Here is a 17806-nt window from a genome sequence, read left to right on the forward strand (position 1 = left end):
CTACAAGTTTCTCTAGTCAGTGGTTATTACTCACTCTTACTTCATTGCACTCTGATCTATAGAATTTTCATGATGTGTTCAGGTAGCCTTTAGGAAGCAACAGAACTTGTTATGAATTTTGAATGAAAAATTACTTCTGAGGGATTAACATGTGCTGTTAAATTTTTTATTAAATGATTTAGTTTATGTTAAAAGACTTACCTGTTCTTTATGTCTATTTTTATTCTAACTAAGAAATACTGTACCTAATCATACAGTTCTATAGCTTGAATTGTGACTACTAGATATAAGTTACTTTTAGTTTAGGTTTGATTGGTGGATTTGGATTCCAAACAAAAAGGAAAAAGAATATGTCTACATTTGTTTTCTGTGTACATTATATTTTGTTTTAGTCTGTTACACATATAAGTGACTTGGGCATCAGCATAAAAAATGTCTAAAGCTCTCTTTTGAACACAGATCAAATTAGTAAGTATCAGTTTGAAAAGAATGCTGACGATATATTTATTTGGGAATGCCATTGTCATCTAATTATGAGAGATATTTAAAAAGTTGCTTTACAGATTAAAAGGAAGAGTGTCAAAAAGCAAACAAAGGAATGACTACTTATAAGGAACCAATGCATATGACAAAATGCTTCAAATCTCTGAACTCTAAATATGAGGAATAACCAGTGAAATCAATAGTACTATATAAGCAGTGAAGACAGAACAAGAGATTGGTTAAGAAGCCAATGCATATGTATCCACTACTGCCATTAATGTTGAAATATACTAATCAGTGTATTTCAACATTACCTAGTAAATTTAAAGGACCTAGTAAAGGACCTAGTAAATTTAAAATAGAAAGTTGCTACAGCCAAAGGAGTTTGATTTTACCCATCTTCCAATAATAGACTATCTGTGGTGAAAAAAATCTACCACAAAGGCTCAGAATGACAAATAGGATTCTGTTTCATGTATCATTTTTTTCCAGTATTAATGAACTAGATATGATCACAGCATATTCTTTTATAGGGCAGTAACTTAATATTTAGTAAACAAATGATGGCAAAACATGTAGTCATTAGTGTCAATTATCACACACACACACAAAACTCTTTCAAGAAGCAAAGCGGCCATCATTGAGGTTTACTTAACCTACTCACAGTTACTTAATGAAATCAGGTCACTGTGGTGTTACTGCCTCTTGTAACTAGTATCACTCAAGCGAAGCAGAATAGAAAGGTCAATTTGCATCCATACTAGACAGCAAAGATCCAAGCAAAGATCTAAGTACAGTCTTCTTTCCCTAAAGTCTACCAAAAGCAAACGCTATAAAGTTATTCACCAACTTTTGTGGGCTAAATGTTCAGGGTGTATGAATCCCTAGCCCCCTCCTTGCAGCAATGTGCACTACAGCTTGATGAAATAATTTAGGGGGGTGGGGCTGGGAGACAGTGGTGTGCTCATCCTCCACCACAATCACTGCAGGGAAGGGAAGAATGGGAAATACAAAGGGAACTTGCAAAGATGAAGGAGGAGAGAAAACCCAAATCTCTTCCAGAGTAAGCAATGTGACAGGGAAAGTCTTGTTTTAAAGAACAAACAAGTAAAGAACCTACCATGACAAATGAGGGAATGCAGAGATGAAATAAAAGGGTAAAAGGGGTAAGAGTACACTGTCAGAAACAATTCAATTCCAAAACGGGCAAAGGACGTGAATAGACACTTCACCAAAGATATTCAGGCAGCCAACAAACACATGATGAAATGCTGAGTATCATTATCCATTAGAGAGATGAAAATCAATGAGATATCATCTCACCCCAGCAATAATAGTAAAGTTTCAGAAGACAGAAAACAGCAAATGTTAGCAAGGGTGTGGAGAGATTAGAACATTCAACTGCTGGTAGAACTGTAAAATAGTACAACCACTGTGGAAAACAGTATGGCGCTTCCTTAGAAAGTTGGAAATAGAAATACCATTAGATCTAGCAATTTCACTACTAGGAGGATATCCTAAAGAAGTAAGATCTGAGTCATGAATAGATACATGCACACCCACGTTTACTGAAGCACTGTTCACAATAGCAAAGAGATGGAAATAACCTAAGTGCCCAAAAACAGATGAATGCAAAAGCAAACTATGGTACATACACACCGTGGAATACCATGCAACATTAAAAAATAATGAAGAATCCACATACCACCCCAGAATGTAGATGAACTTGGAGGACATTATGCTGAATGAAGTAAGTCAATCACAGAAGGATATGTATTGTATGGGTCCATTATTTAAAAAGTCAAGGGCAGAATTTTCACAGGGAGAAAGGCAGGAAGTCGGGAATGCATCAGTAAGAAGAACACTGAGAAACAGTAACCATAGGGAGGAAGTAGTGGAGCTGTTACGAGGAATGTAAACAGGATCACAAAACAAAATGTGTATGAACTACTGAATGTAAAAGGAATCTGCTTCACCCACATCACAACAAAAGTTAAAAAAAAAAAAAAATAGAAAGAAAGAAAGAAAGAAAAGTCAAGGAAATGTTTACACAGGGAAGGGAATTTACTTTGTTGGTTACCAGGGATGGGAAGGAGAAGGAAAATTGCTGACTAGTTCATTTGGGTGAAGGAAAAGTCAATATAACAAAATGTAAGACCAGCACAATAACAACAGGGAAAAGGAGGAGGGAAAGGAGGTGCACAAAATATATAGACATACTATTACATACACAGGAGCTCTGGTAGCATAGTGCCTAAATCACCTGACTGCTAACCAGAAGGCTGGAGGTTCAAACCCACCAGCCACTCCTCAGAAGGAAGATGGGGCAATTTACTTCCTTAGTGATACTGCCTCGGAAACCCAAGGAGAGGTCGCTATGAGTTGGGTCTGACTCAACAGCACATACCAACAACAACAACATTACATACACAGTACTGCATGATCAGTAATAACAAACAGTAGTCTGCATGTGGAAACAGGCAGACAGAAATATCAGGTGTGAATAGGCAAATGGGAATATACTCACAGCCATACACAGGTTTTGCTGATGATATTCCTACATGTTTATTTGTATGTGCTACAAAAATATTCATATACATTACAGAGGTACAGGGGACAAGGTTGGGATAGCTTCTTAGCCACAGCCAAGCACCTTGAAGGAGTGAGTCACTGGGTCTGTGGGCTTGAGATCATGGTCTTAGGGGACACCAAGCTTAATTGGCACAACATAGTACATAAAAATCTTGTTCCACAACCTACTTTGGTGAGTAGCAATAGGGATCTTAAATGCTTTAAAAAACTTAACTATAAATTTTTCTAAGAAGGAGAAATTTAGATATATCTATTAAGAGGAAAATTTCTGAATTGGTAACCAGTTAATTTAAGCAAATCTTGAATATCCCCAAGGAGAAGAGAGAGAACATACTAGACTTTGCATTGTGAATTTTAAAGACAAACTTAGATAGAAATTTATCATCTTAAAATTCCTATGCATCAGTAGTTCCCAACTTTATTCTCTTGCCCTGGTGGTTTACTAGAATGATTATTCTTGAAGGGAGAATGGATATAGATTGTAAGAAAAAAGCTACCACCACAACTACCACCATCACTGCCAACAATGATAACTAAAAAAAAAAAAATCTCTTCAGGTTTATAGTGTTTATCTTTGATCTTCCACATTGAGTCATTCTTTCATCTACTGAGTTATGCATCTAACAAGAATTTATTGATTCCCTAATATGTCCAAGAAGCCCTGATGATGCAGTAGTTAGGCACTTGGGTGTTAACCCAAGGGTTAGCTGTTTGAACCCACCAGCTGCTCCAGGGAAGAAAGAAGTGGCAGTCTGCTTCCATAAAGATTATAGCTTGGAAACCCAATGAGGAGAGTTCTACTCTGATATAGAGGTACACTATGAGTCAGAAAGGAGCTCTGGTAGCGTAGTGGCTAAGGAACTTGACTGCTAACCATAAGGCTGGTGGTTCAAACCCACCAGCCACTCCTTGGAAGGAAGATGGGGCAATCTACTTCCATAGTGATACTGACTCAGAAACCCAAGGAGGGGTCGCTATGAGTCGGGTCTGACTTGATGGCACATAACAACAACAACAACAACATGAGTCAGAATGAATTCAATGGCAAGAGGAAGGTATGTCATATGTGGCAAATATTTTAGTAAGTGTGGGTTAAACATATGTGCTGTGGTTAATAAGGCCTCTTTCAAAATGCTTAGTCCTCACATTCATATGTCAAAAACACAAAAATTTGACATTTCTTATTCAAAATGCTTAGAATTGCATGTACTCTGCCTTTCTGACTAGAAATGACCTTGATTCTCAATCTGACAAGATGCATTAATCAAAGAGTAGGAATAGATATACATTTTTGTTTGAATATTTTAATCTTAAATGCCACTTATTATTCTAACAATTGTTGTTAATGATGACAGCCAATCCCAGATCTCCTTCTCTGCCTAAAGAGAGGAAGCTAACAAAACCAATTACAGTATGTTTGTTAGCAGCTGGAGAAAGTATTTTCTCACATGTATGGACTGACCCAAAACTTGGTGAAAGACTTTTTTTTTTTTTTTTTCAGTGGTAATGTTTCAATTTTGCACAAATTCTAAAACAGAAACAAAGACATAGTAGATTGTTGTTCAAGGGAGCCCAATTGCTAAAGGGGCACGGAAGGGGCATCTTTTGACCTCCTCTAACTACACAAGAGGAAGACAGAATCACCATCAGCAGCCCAAGACCTGTTCCTATGATGAGTTCAGACATGGTTCCACCCCCCAGCCCTCTTACCAACCTAGACACCAACCATCCCTCTCACAGCACTCATCATCTCCCTGCTGGGTTCGACAATTCACTGCAGTGGCCACACAGAACTCACAGATTATGGGGTTTATTAGGGAAGCAACAGGCTACAATTCAAGTTCAGGAATGCACTCAGGATACAGTTCTTCAATCAGGACAGAATCCCCTCTACTGTGTCCTTAGACACGCCTCTCTGACCCTTGGCCTCTCAGCCTGGTCTTTGCCTCTGTGGGCCAAGTAAGCCTGCTGCTCTGTCTCATGTCTCTTGGTTCCACTGCTGCTGTCTCTCAGCTGGGGGTCTCTCTCAGCCAGGTGTATCTCTCAGCAGGCAATGAGATTTCCCCTTTACCTCTCGGAGGGCTCATTTTAAGCCTGTCCGAGTGGCAAAACTAACCAATCCCAACATCAGATTCTACACACCTGAGAGAGAGCAAACTTTCCCAGATTACATCATGCTACTCCAACAAAGGGAGCTCTGCTGCCATAGTGCCTAAGGCACCTGACTGCTAACCAGAAGGCTGGAGGTTCAAACCAACCAGCCACTCCTTGGAAGAAAATTGGGCAATCTACTTCCATAGTGATACCACCTTGGAAACCCAAGGAGGGGTCACTATGAGTCTGAGACGATTCGACAGCACTTAACAACAACAACACTTCAACAAAAATACGCCAGGTGAATGACTTTAACAATCAGGAATTTAAAAGCAGCTACTGAGTTGCTCATGGCAAATTCCACCATGGAGTTAATTGCCAGTCTTATTACAGGAAATAATTACTACCAGCTCCCCTGCCAAGTTGACAGATATTTGCATGGTCCCACCAAATAATCCAGTAGGAGTTACAAAGACTATGGCTAGAAAAGCCATACCATGCAGCACACTATACCACACCAATGTAATTATATAATCCCTTAAAAGCAAGAAGGAGACAGAAGTGGAAAGCAGAAGAGATGAGACAGAAGGGGAGGTTGGAGAAATTCTAAGAGTAAGAAAGATTCAACTTATGTGCTGGTTCTGAGATGCCAGGGCCCATGTGTGGGAACCAGATAAAGGAGTCTAAGAGCTAAGAGTGGCCCCAGCTGATACCCAGCAACTAAATGGATGGGGACTTCAGTCTTACCACCGCAAGGAACTATATTCAACAACCTGAATGAGCTTTGAGGTGGATGCTCCCCCAGAGGATCCAGGAAAGGATGCGGCCTTACCAACACCTTGATTTCAACAGAACCTGACAGACTCCTGACCTACAGAACTGTGAGATTATAAATGGTATTTCTTTCAGTAATTTAGTTTGTGGTAATTTGCTATGGTAGCAACAGAAAACTAATACGATGGTCCAGGTATTAAGGGGTACAAATAATAGAAATGTTTTTTTGTTTTGTTTTGTTGTTTTCCCCAGGGGTTAGTAGTGGTTCTACTGAACTGGAAGTTGAGACTGCCTCTGATCACCTTGAGCTACTCATGCTGTAAATCCACAGGCAAAGCATGGCGATACTGTGCTGGCCAGGGTGACTGATGCTGACTCTAAAAAGAAAACTGAATCTCCACTACACAAGGTGAGGAAGGAGGTGTACGTCTGGGATGCAGGAGTTTCTCTGGGGCATCACATGGTGTTCCTATTCTCTGAGATAAAAGTAAATGGGAAATTACAACAATCCAATACAGGCAGGATGGCTAATATGACACAAATTCTATAGAAATGAAGATTTGTGTGTGTCATCCCAATAGATAAGAACCACAATAAGATGTGGTGCTTGCTGAGGGCAAAGAGTATATAAGTAGTAGAATGAAAAAAGGTATAAATACCAACTATGACCATGTAAGCAGTTCCAGAAACATAGTGATTATGAGTATTTCTTTTTTATTTTGATATGAATATTCTTGCAGACTATATATATACACACACACACACATATATATATATATATGTTCAAATTTTAACATATTTATATGTGTACATTCCTTTTCTTTCTCACCTCATTCCCTTATTATTTAATATAAGTCATATTAATAGTGGTGAACTCTTATCTTGGTATTTAAATTGTAAGATAGCAAATGGGAAGTGTTACTTAGATAAATGTATAAATGTGGACATTGTATACTCTGTTTTAGCAAGATGATTGACATGCTTTTGTTTGTGCATGGAATCAGAAGTATGATTTGCAATTGACTTTATTTGGAAGTTAAGTGTACTTTTAAAAAGGTATATATGGATGCCATACTTCCAAATGGTAGATGGAACTGAGTTTCTTTATTTTTTCTTGGTAAAGTTGGGAACTATATTTACAAGAAACCTCTTCACTATATGGCTCCACGTTAGAGATAGCCCAAGAGGGAGCTCTGGTAGCATAGTGGCTAAGGCACTTGACTGCTAACCAGAAGGCTGGTGGTTCAAACCCATCAGCCACTCCTCGGAAGGAAGATGAAGCAATCTACTTCAGTAGTGATACTGCCTCGGAAACCCAAGGAGGGATCACTATGAGTCGGGTCCGACTCAATGGCACATAACAACAACAACAACAACATGTGTAATTTGAAAAGTAAAAGAGTAGTGGCCATAATCTCTCCATGAGTCCCTCTTCATGGTTCTATTTTCTTGGTTCCATGTTCCTGACTTCTTTGGCTTCCAGGCAAATGTAAACTTTTCTACCTACCCCAGTGCTTTGGGAAGACTGGTTAGAGACTCTAGTCTTCCAAATCCTCCTTCTACACCTTTAATTCCAAGCTTCTTTCAGTGTTTGTGTTAGTTGAATTTCTATAATATATTCTTTATTCTCACATACCTTGTTAGACTGCTTCTCTGACTGAAACTTCACTAACGAAAACTAAATTCCTTCTCAGCTGAGTAGAATTTGAGAGATAATTTCTGTGCTATTGAATAGACCTTTCGAAAACCATAAATGGATATAATTTTATAATTTTCATTTACTGTATTTTTTTCTGATTTTTTTTTTCTTTATAAAGATTGAAAATACTTATTTTCTCTAAGTGAATGGATTTAGCACTGAACCAGTCAACAAAAAAAGCTTAAACATTCTAAACGTGTTTCGGACTTGAGACAGCCTGTCTATTCCCAAGGTAGGCATTTGATGCAAAGTTCAGAGCTGGCCATCTACCAAAAAATTCCAGAGATGGAAAAGTATTACAAATTGCCTGTTCTGTTTTCATACTGGAACATCTAAGTGAAATTAGAGAAAATCTCTCATACCTGCAGATTGGTGTTCTCTATAAATACCTGCTTTCATACTTCAGCTAGAATCTCCATGCTTCCTGTCCTTCATTAATCAATCCTTTCACTTGTCCTTGTTGATTCCTCTCTTTCATTATCTGCAGTGAATATCCCCATAACCCACCTTGCCCCTCACTCAGCAACTTTAATCTTATTTCTTCCAGATTATTTCAATATTTTAAGGTATGATATTCAAATATCTCAGGCATAATTATTTACATAATCATAATTACATGATTAGGAGCTCTGATAGGGTAGTGCCTAAGGCATTTGACTGCTAACCAGAAGGCTAGTGGTTCAAACCCACCAGCCACTCCTCGGAAGGAAGATGAGGCAATCTACTTCCATAGTGATACCGCCTTGGAAACCCAAGGAGGGGTCGCTATGAGTCGGGTCCGACTCGATGGCACATAACAACAACAATTACATGATTATGTAATTACATTACATAATCATACTTACAACTTGTTTTTTCTATTTCTTATACCTCTCTAAGAAATCAGGTAGTACCTCCTCCTTCGTTGACTTCCCCAATTGGGTTGGATGCTCTCATAATAATTCTCTCTCTGTATATTTATTTATACTTCACATATTCATATGTTGTTGTTGTTGTGTGCCGTCGAGTCGGACCCAACTCATAGCGACCCCTCCTTGGGTTTCCAAGGTGGTATCATTACGGAAGTAGATTGCCCAAGCTTCCTTCCAAGGAGTGGCTGGTGGGTTTGAACTGCCAGCCTTCTGGTTAGCAGTCAAGTGCCTTAGGCACTATGCTACCAGAGCTCCCACATATTCATATAATATATACTTATTATATTTATCACATTACCTCATTATTGTATATTTCTGCATCTATTTTCCTTAACAGATGATGAGTTCATAGGAAAGGATTTATATTTGAACAACATAGTGCCTAATGCATGTTAGAGAGGTCCTTGCAGGACACAAATCATTGCCTGGGGATGTAGCTCAGTGGTAGAGTGCATAATTTGCATGTATGAGACCCTGGGTTCGATCCCCAGCACCTCCAGAGATGCTTACCCTTAGGAGCTCTGGTAGTGTAGTGCTAAGGCACTTGACTGCTAACCAGAAGGCTGGCGGTTCAAACCCACCAGTCACTCCTCTGAAGGAAGAAGGTTGGGCAATCTACTTCTGTAGTGATACCACCTTGGAAACCCAAGGAGGGGTTGCTATGAGTCACATCCAACTCGACAGCACATAACAGCAACAACACTGAACTAAAGATTTGCAGCTCAAACACATTCAGCAGTGCTATGGAAGAAAGGCTTTGCGATTTGCTTCCTAAGATTACAGCCTCGAGCCCCTATGGAGCAGTTCTACTTTGTTACACATGGAGTCGTCATGAGTTGGAATTGACTTGCCAACAATAGGTTTGGACTTTTTAATGCAAAGTAAAGGCTTAACACATGTTTCTTTAAAATGAGTGTTTAGGATATTTTGTCTGAAAAACCTATTCTATATATTTTATTGGAAGTTATCAACGATAATTACTTTCTTTCAACTCTGAATTGATTAGCCAGTATTACAAGAATGCTTGTTGCTGTTTTATACTAAGAGAGTTAGATTCAGATAAAGCACAGTGAGTCTTTTCTCAGGATCTTATGAATGGCAGGAATTATACAAAAATATGTAATAATGCAGATAAATTTTCCTTTCTCTTGGAAATTTCACTTGGTGGTTGGACCATTTAACAGAGATGAACTGAATAAGTTTACTATGCATAAAACAACAACAAGCACTGCTGTTGAGTTGGATCCGACCCACAGCGACCCGTCCTTGGGTTTCTGAGGCAGAATCACTATGGAAGTAGATTGCTCAATCTTCCTTCTGAGGAGTGGCTGGTGGGTTTAAACCGCCAGCCTTCTGGTTAGCAGTCAAATGCCTTAGGCACTATGCCACTAGAGCTCCCTTAATATGCACAGGGAGTCCAATTTTTTTTAAATTTATTATCTCTATATTTCAACTGGAAATATGTTCCTCAACATCTATACTTCTGAAGAGTAATCAAATGAACTATTTTGGTTAATCATATGAGATGTTGTTGTTGTTATGTGCCGTCGAGTCGGATCCGACTCATAGCGACCCCTCCTTGGATTGGTGAGGTATTATCACTACGGAAGTAGATTGCCCAACCTTCCAAGATAGTAGTGAATAAAATGAGATCCAAGTGAGCTAAATTTCTATAGCAGGGAAAAAATATATTGAGATAAATATCTATATTTAAGTAAAAAATACTTTGAGGAACTTAATCATTTCATTAATTTAGGTAATAAAAATGATTATCCTTAAAAGTTCCAAAGGAAACTGAGAATTTAGTAATATCTAAACATATGGTAAGATAACAAGTGCTTTTTTATATGGCAGAAACTAGAAAATACAAAGACATGGCAGGTTCCTATTTTGCATGTTGTTGTTGTTGTTGTTATGTGCCGTCGAGTCGGCCATGTAGGTAGCCAGAAATGTCTAAAACCAGTGATTCTGAATGCAAATTGTGACTCCAGGTAAAGGAGTGAAAAACAAGGAAAAGAGTAATTTTTAGGGTTACAAATATGAAGTACTAGCAGACAAAATAGGAATAAGGAAGAAAAATGTGCCACCAGGTTCATTGAGGCAAAGATACGCTTTCCCAGAGCCCCAGTGGGGCTCCTCTAGTACAATCACACCTGTTCCATATTTATGTTCACCCTTTTCGCAGTATTCTCTGTCCCATTTCTTAAGAGTGATGTGTAATGACTAATGAGTATTCTTAAGAGTAATGAGTAATGCCTAAAACAATGCTTGTTACATGAAAAGTCACTCAAATGCTTTTGCGTATGATGGAATTATTTCTTTAAAATCTACTACTCCATTTGTGTACAATATTGCATGAGAGAATGTTTAAAATATTTTCAAACTTTATTTCAATAAGTATATATATCTTAAAACTAAGAAAACTCATTTCCATTGAGTCAATTTGACTCATAGTGACCCCACTTCGGGTTTCCGAAGCAGTATCTCTACGGAAGTAGATTGCCCAAACTTCCTTCTTAGGAATGGCTGGTGAGTTTGAACCACCAGCGTTCCGGTTAGCAGTCAAGTGCTTCAGGCACTACACCACCAGACCTCTCATTTTAGAGCATATAATAAAAGTCTAAAAGAACTCAAATACTAACTTACAGTATTTTCCACTGGAGGGGGCGGAGGATAATTATGAGTTTCTCATCTAAAAGTCAAGTATGGTCCTAGATTAAATAATTTCTTAGCTCACTGGACTATGTTTCTACATCTATTAGAGTCTTAGAGTAATGAGTTTCACTACCTTGATCTTTGTCTAGTTCTCTTCTTCCCTACTGGAAAGGTAATATCTACATAATTCAATGTAGTTTCCTGTGCCCTCTTGAGTCTGGATGTGGGCAAGGACTCATGTTCCAAGATGTCAAGTAAAGTTTGGATTCTTCAGTACTTATAGGCACCTTTCCACCACATGCCAACATATCAAAAGCTGAGAATAAGAATGTCTTCAAATTGAAGGTATAGCTTTATGGTACTAAGTTCTCTTATCACATCACTTCTGATAGGCCCCCCACTCTAACACACACAGCCTGCCTCCCATTACACAGATGGTGTTTATAGTGTGATGAAAGGGTACGGGGGGACTGAATCTGGGAGATTTTTGTATTCTGTGTACCTCAGTAGAGAGTTCCTTGTGAACCAAAGTCTGATTTGCTACTGAACTTTTTGAGAAGGGCTTGATATATTATTTGTATTTCATCTACCTTTTAATGTCATGAAGATACTTAATTTCTCAAGTCACTGTAACCTTTTATGGGCTTTAATTTCCCTTGTTTTATCCTAGGACCCAAAGAACAATGACCACTGTAAGCCTACCCTGGCACTGGTGGCAAATGCTAATGATATTGTACCACTTTAGTGTATACTGAGGGCTTTCAGCATATTTTGTGAGGTAGAGGTACCAGAAAGCACACACTAGAAATCTGGATATGCAACTTGAAACTGAGTGATTATGGGAAAGTCTTATATAATGATGCTAAGTTTCAGTTCCCCAGTTGCAACTGTACAATTAGAAAAGTAAGACTTTGCTGCCTACCACACTGGATTGCCTCACTGAGAGAATCCTTTCAAACTTGAACCTTGAAAGAGTAACTGAGAGGTGCCAACAGTAGAATAAAAAGATCCTTTATCTTACAGCTGCTTCATTTCAGAATATAACTCTAATCTAAATTTATGGGAAACACTGCAGAAATTTGAGTCAAAAGCTAAAAGTATTGTTACTAATTTTTTTGGCTTTGTTCATCCATTGTCATTTTCCATAAAGTGTGTTTCACATTATAAAAATCAACAAAGGTTATCGAAAAACATTTTCATTATTTTATATAGTACTGAAAATGAACATGACACTGTACAATAGTTTATATATTCCATTTCTTTTCTCTTTATAGCCTATTTCATTTTCTCTCAAACTGTTATTATTATCATGGCACCCAAATTTGAGATATGCAGCTCCCTCAGGAGGTCAGGTATACACGTTCTCTATAAGCAAATAAATGTGACAGTGGGGGTGCTATTTGGGTAATGTTAACAGCACTCCCCACAGGACACTATGTAAGTCACATTGTGATGTTTTTCAGGGCATCAAGACCAGATTCAAAAATCCGAACTTTAACACAGAGTACATGGCACTGTCATTTACAAAAGAAAGCCACTAGTAACTCACGAAAGACAAAATGAAAGCTCATTTCTCTCTCTTTTGTGTTCTCTTTCTTTCCAATCTCTTCTCTGTCTCTGTCTCTTTCTGTCTCTCTTTCTCTGTCTCTCTCCCGCTGAGATAAACAAATGAGACACTCTTAGTAACTTAAGGCAATTGCCTGGTTCTGGAGCTACAGTCTATGCTTACAAACATGTAAGTCTATATAGATCTCATTTATGCAACATTAAATTGGTTTTTCTGAGAAGAAGATGAAGTGACCTTCCTGAAGGTAGCAATTCAAACAAATTCATACAATTCAAAGGAATATGGACAAGACAATTTTAATTTCAGGTACAACAAGGATTTTTTTTTTTTAAGTTTATGTTATTCAACATGGCTTAGCCCATTTTATAAGTGGTAAGTTTTTAAAAATTCTTGACTGCGGACACTAATCTATTAGTTTATACACATAATAGCTTATAAAAGATTGCCCAACATTCCTTCCGAGAAGTGGCTGGTGGGTTTGAACCGCCAGCCTTCTGGTTAGCAGTCAAATACCTTAGGCATTATACCACCAGAGCTCCTAAGATAGAATGTAATTCTGGTCATGTTTTCATTAATGGTATAAGTGATGCAATGTCTTATCAAATATTGATGGTCCCAGTACTTCATTTTCTCGCTTCAGAATTTTTTCTGATATGTAAAGAAAAGTGACAATATTTAAGTTATATATTTACTTTCCCTTTCCTCCTTTAAGGAGCTCTGGAGCTCTTAGTGCTTAAGGCATTTGACTGCTAACCAGAGGCTGGTAGTTCAAACCCACTAGCCACTCCACAGAAGGAAGACTGGGTAATCTACTTCTGTAAAGATTTGCCACGTTGGAAACCCAAACAGGGTCACTATGAGTCGGAATTGCCTCAATGACAGTGCGTTTGGTTTTTTGGTTTCTCCTCCTTTGATTCTGCCTCTGGTTAGTAAAATCAGTTAAAATGATGCTTATGTTTTTCTCTTCTCTGAGAGGCTTTTATGCATCTCAGAAGCAAGGGCTGTGTTTTATTCAGCATCTAGAATAATGTATATCATGTAGTAGGAGCTCAATATATTCTTATTAATTGGCCTAGGCTTTGAAATTGTCCATTGGTAAACAAGCTCAGATGCATGTCCAACTGTGACTCAGAATACAGTATACAATTGTTTCTATTAACTAAATCTGAGCCTGAATTAGAAAAATGCTAATTTCTCAAGATCCCATATACCAGAATTTCTAGTTTCAGTTTGCCATTATTCCTCATTCTTACATATAAATACTCCTGGTTTTGAGTCTCATATTGATTAAATAATGCAATACTCCACTTTCCCCTCACCTTATTGCAATGACATGTAATGATTTCCTGATCACTTTTCCAAAGTAAAGACTTTGGCCCATGGGACTCTATCTCCTCTTCCTGTCTAGTCTTTGTTCTACCATCATTCTTTTACTTCAATATCTACATGGATGACCTATCCAACATTTTAATCTCAGAGTTTATGGACTTACTCAAATCTAGCTAACTTCAATTCCATGCCACATTAACCATTCATACCCATGGACACCCTTCTGACTTTGTTTTAAACTCCTATACCTCACTTAGTGACTACAACCTCTGAGCTTTTGCTTCCTCTCTCTTTTCTATATTATAATCACTCAGCTAGGGCTGGGTCTTAAACTTTCTTCTCAGTCCTCCCTGTATAACTGCAGATTTCCCAAGCCTCTGATACAATGTATGTGCTCAGGAACGCTAATTGAAAGGTATGGCCTTTCATTTAGCAATCTTAGAACCTTACCAAGATTCTGGCCCTCAGAACATAATTTCAAAATTAATAAATGAATGCCTAGATGAATTAAGTAATTAATTGATAAATTAATATGGAACAGTGTCCTTTATCCTTACCAGATTAAACTGAATTATCAATTTCATTCTTTCACTTCTAATTTTAGGAGTTGAATCACTTCATTTGACCCCCAATTTAGCAAATCCTGAGCCCGAGACTTTGGGACGGACTCTAGAGGTACTCACATGGATGAAGTATTAATTAATTTCACATTCAAAGCATCATCAATTAGAATAGGAACCAGATATATAAGCAGAATTGCGTTATACACATCTAATACAGTATCTTTCTCAATTGTGCCAGTTTCTTCTTTGCTCGCAAATATACCTGGGATTTGCAATGTGTAAACAAATAAAAACTGTTACCTTAATTCACACCTTTGTAATATTCAACAATTTAATATCTATATTTGTTTTGCGAACTGAATTTTCGTAACTTTCTGAATAGTTGTTTTTTAGCTTATAGGTCTCTTATTGGATTAAAGATATTAGCACATTATCTGTCATATATTTTGCACTTCTTTATTTTTCTAATGAGTCATTTTTCTTTTGTTGCTTTGGGCTTTGTCTTTATCTTAATTTATGTAGTAAATTATATCTGTATTTCCCTTTCTGATCCCTGCTTTTGATGTAATACCTAGTAACTCTTTCCACAATCTGAGATTTTCTTTTTTTTTTTCCTGATATTTTCATAGTCCCCTTTTCTTAACGAGTAATTATTGACTTCCTTTTTTTTTTTTTTTTCCATAAGTAAGGTATGAAGCCATTATACCTTACTTAGACCTTACTCCTCAGTGGTCTTCCTATTTCTACCCTTGTTCTCCTGAGGATATTCTCAACTCAGAAGCCCCAGTGTTGAAAACCCTGGGATGTCTCCTCATTTCAATACCAGTTTAGATAATCTTTCTGGCATTTCTACCATGCCCCCATTTTCTCCTTCTGCCCCCAATCTAACTGCTATCTTTCATTCCTTGAAGATTCAGATATGGTGCTACTTTTGGCTTCTCTCAAATATCTGCATGACTATTTCTTTCATCTCTTTCAAGACTCCACTCAGATACAGCCTTCTTAGTGAGATCTATGTTCCTCAGTGAGACCAGGGTAAATTAACTGCTATAACAAACAACCTCAACATTTCAGCTGCTTCAAAGAGCAAGGGAATTTCTGCTTGGCGGCACAAATCAAGATAGCTTGAGATAGTGACTCTACTTGATGCAGTCATTCAGAGATGACATACAAATTCATACGAAAAGGGCAAAATAAACCTGGGGCTGGAATGAAAATGGAGGTAGCTTAAATAAGAACTGCTCTATTTAGATAAATTTCAAATAAAAAGGCTAAAGGATTATCCATGCTTGATGTTCTAAAAAACAGAGCTGACAGTGCCAAAAATTAATTTCCAATGAGAAGGACAAAACTGAAAAGCTAAGTATAAAGAAGAAAACAAACAAAAATAAATAATTTTTAGTGACATAGGAAACTAACAAAGAAAAAGCAAAATGTAACCCAGAAATAGTACTACCAAATTTAAAAATCAAAGCAAATGTAATAGAAATGAACATGAAAGGCATAAACAGAAGGAAAATTGATCCAGCTTAAGTTAAAAACAACAACACAAACCTGAATTTGAAGACAAAAGTATTTCATCTAGCTTTGAGCAAAATTATTGGAAAATGATTAAGATACACAGAAACAACATTATTTGAATACCAGAAATGAATGAAAAACCAAATAAATATTCATGAGTAAAAAGCCACCTTTAGAAAAAATAAAATAGTTTTAGCTTCAGATTTCCTCTCAGACAAACAAAATACCAGTAAACGAACTAGTAAAATCTCTGCACATTAGTAATAAAACCTATGTTGTTGTGGTTGTTAGGTCCCGTCCAGTTGGACCCGACTCATAGTGTTCCCTCCTTGGTTTTCCAAGGCACTATTGCTACGGAAGTAGATTGCCCAACCTTCCTTCTGAGGAGTGTCTGGTGGGTTTGATCCGCCAGCCTCTGGTTAGCAGTCAAGTGCCCAGGTACTATGCTACCAGAGCTCCTAACAGGAGAAAATAACAGCAACAAGGACAACAATAAAGAGAGAGAGAGACTAATTATGTGCCCAAAATACCTCAAAGTGTTCACAGTAACACATTTTACCCTCTCAACAAGTCTAGAAGACAGATATTATGATTAACTCCTTTTAAAGATAAGGACTGAAAAAGTTAAGAAATTTATATGCATCCATGTTGTTATTTACAAGTATTGGAAACTCAGAAAATATATCAGTCACAAATGCCTACTGGGAAAAAAAATGAGAATATAGCAATATTAACTATGAGGTGCATCAGTATTAAGATCTCTTAAATGGCAGTGATTATCATATAAAGAACTGTTAGCAAATATAAAAATCCATTAAGTATGTTGAATGTTGTTTCAAAACTCAATAAAAAATGACCACTTTTGGGATATATAAATTCATTTGGTACGAATAATGGGAGAGTAATAATTCTGAGTACAATTAACCAAGGCCAGGAAGCAAGAAGATGGAAAAGGTGAGGGAAGAAAAAGAACCAGGCTTCTCATATTTTAGGGCCAAGGCAAGAATTGTTTTATGATTTTGATAAATAAGGCAAAAGTGATTAAAGCCCATTTATTTCAAACACTGATATAATAAAAAGTAGAATATCTCTATCGTACATCATTAAAAGGAATAAAATCAAACTACAGCAGTAAATAGTGAAAAATGAAAAAAGCAGAAAAGGCAGTGTCAGTCTAGAAATCATGCAAAACAATAGAGGGAAGAACCAACAAAAATAACAATATCAATGAATTAAATTACTAAATCAGCATGGGTTACCTGGAAAATCACAATATCTAAAGACTGTTCATAGAGTATTATCACAACTATGTACAAAAAATACGAACGTATAGAACAACTGAAATGAATTACAGTCAATGATTTGCAATAGATACTTCTAAATTTTTTTTTTAGGCTAAAAATAGTGGATTGCCAGTCCTAAATAAAAAGCCTATTGAAAATTTACCTACAGTGCTTAAACATAGTATCAGCAGCAATCGGCCCCTATCAGCAAAGTATGACATGATATGAGAGACAAATGCAAAACAAAGAAAAGCTTCTTCCTTGTTTAATAGATCATGCTCTAAGCAAACGTTCAAATTAAATTTATATTTTCAGTTCACCTCTCCCCAGATCCA

At 37.2% G+C, this 17806-nt stretch overlaps 1 protein-coding gene and 1 non-coding gene across 2 annotated transcripts in view; one reads left to right on the forward strand and one right to left on the reverse strand.

The window, feature by feature from the left end:
* The window catches only part of CCDC178 (coiled-coil domain containing 178), a 664873-nt gene that overhangs the window by 394627 nt on the left and 252440 nt on the right, over positions 1–17806 (reverse strand). The gene's annotated exons all lie outside the window — the stretch shown is intronic.
* TRNAA-UGC lies at positions 8981–9052 on the forward strand. The gene has a single exon. It is a non-coding gene; the product is annotated as a tRNA-Ala (tRNA).

Source organism: Orycteropus afer, unplaced genomic scaffold, assembly GCF_000298275.1.
Source record: "Orycteropus afer afer isolate SDZICR_OR568_19922 unplaced genomic scaffold, OryAfe1.0 scaffold00141, whole genome shotgun sequence".
NCBI lineage: Eukaryota > Metazoa > Chordata > Mammalia > Tubulidentata > Orycteropodidae > Orycteropus > Orycteropus afer.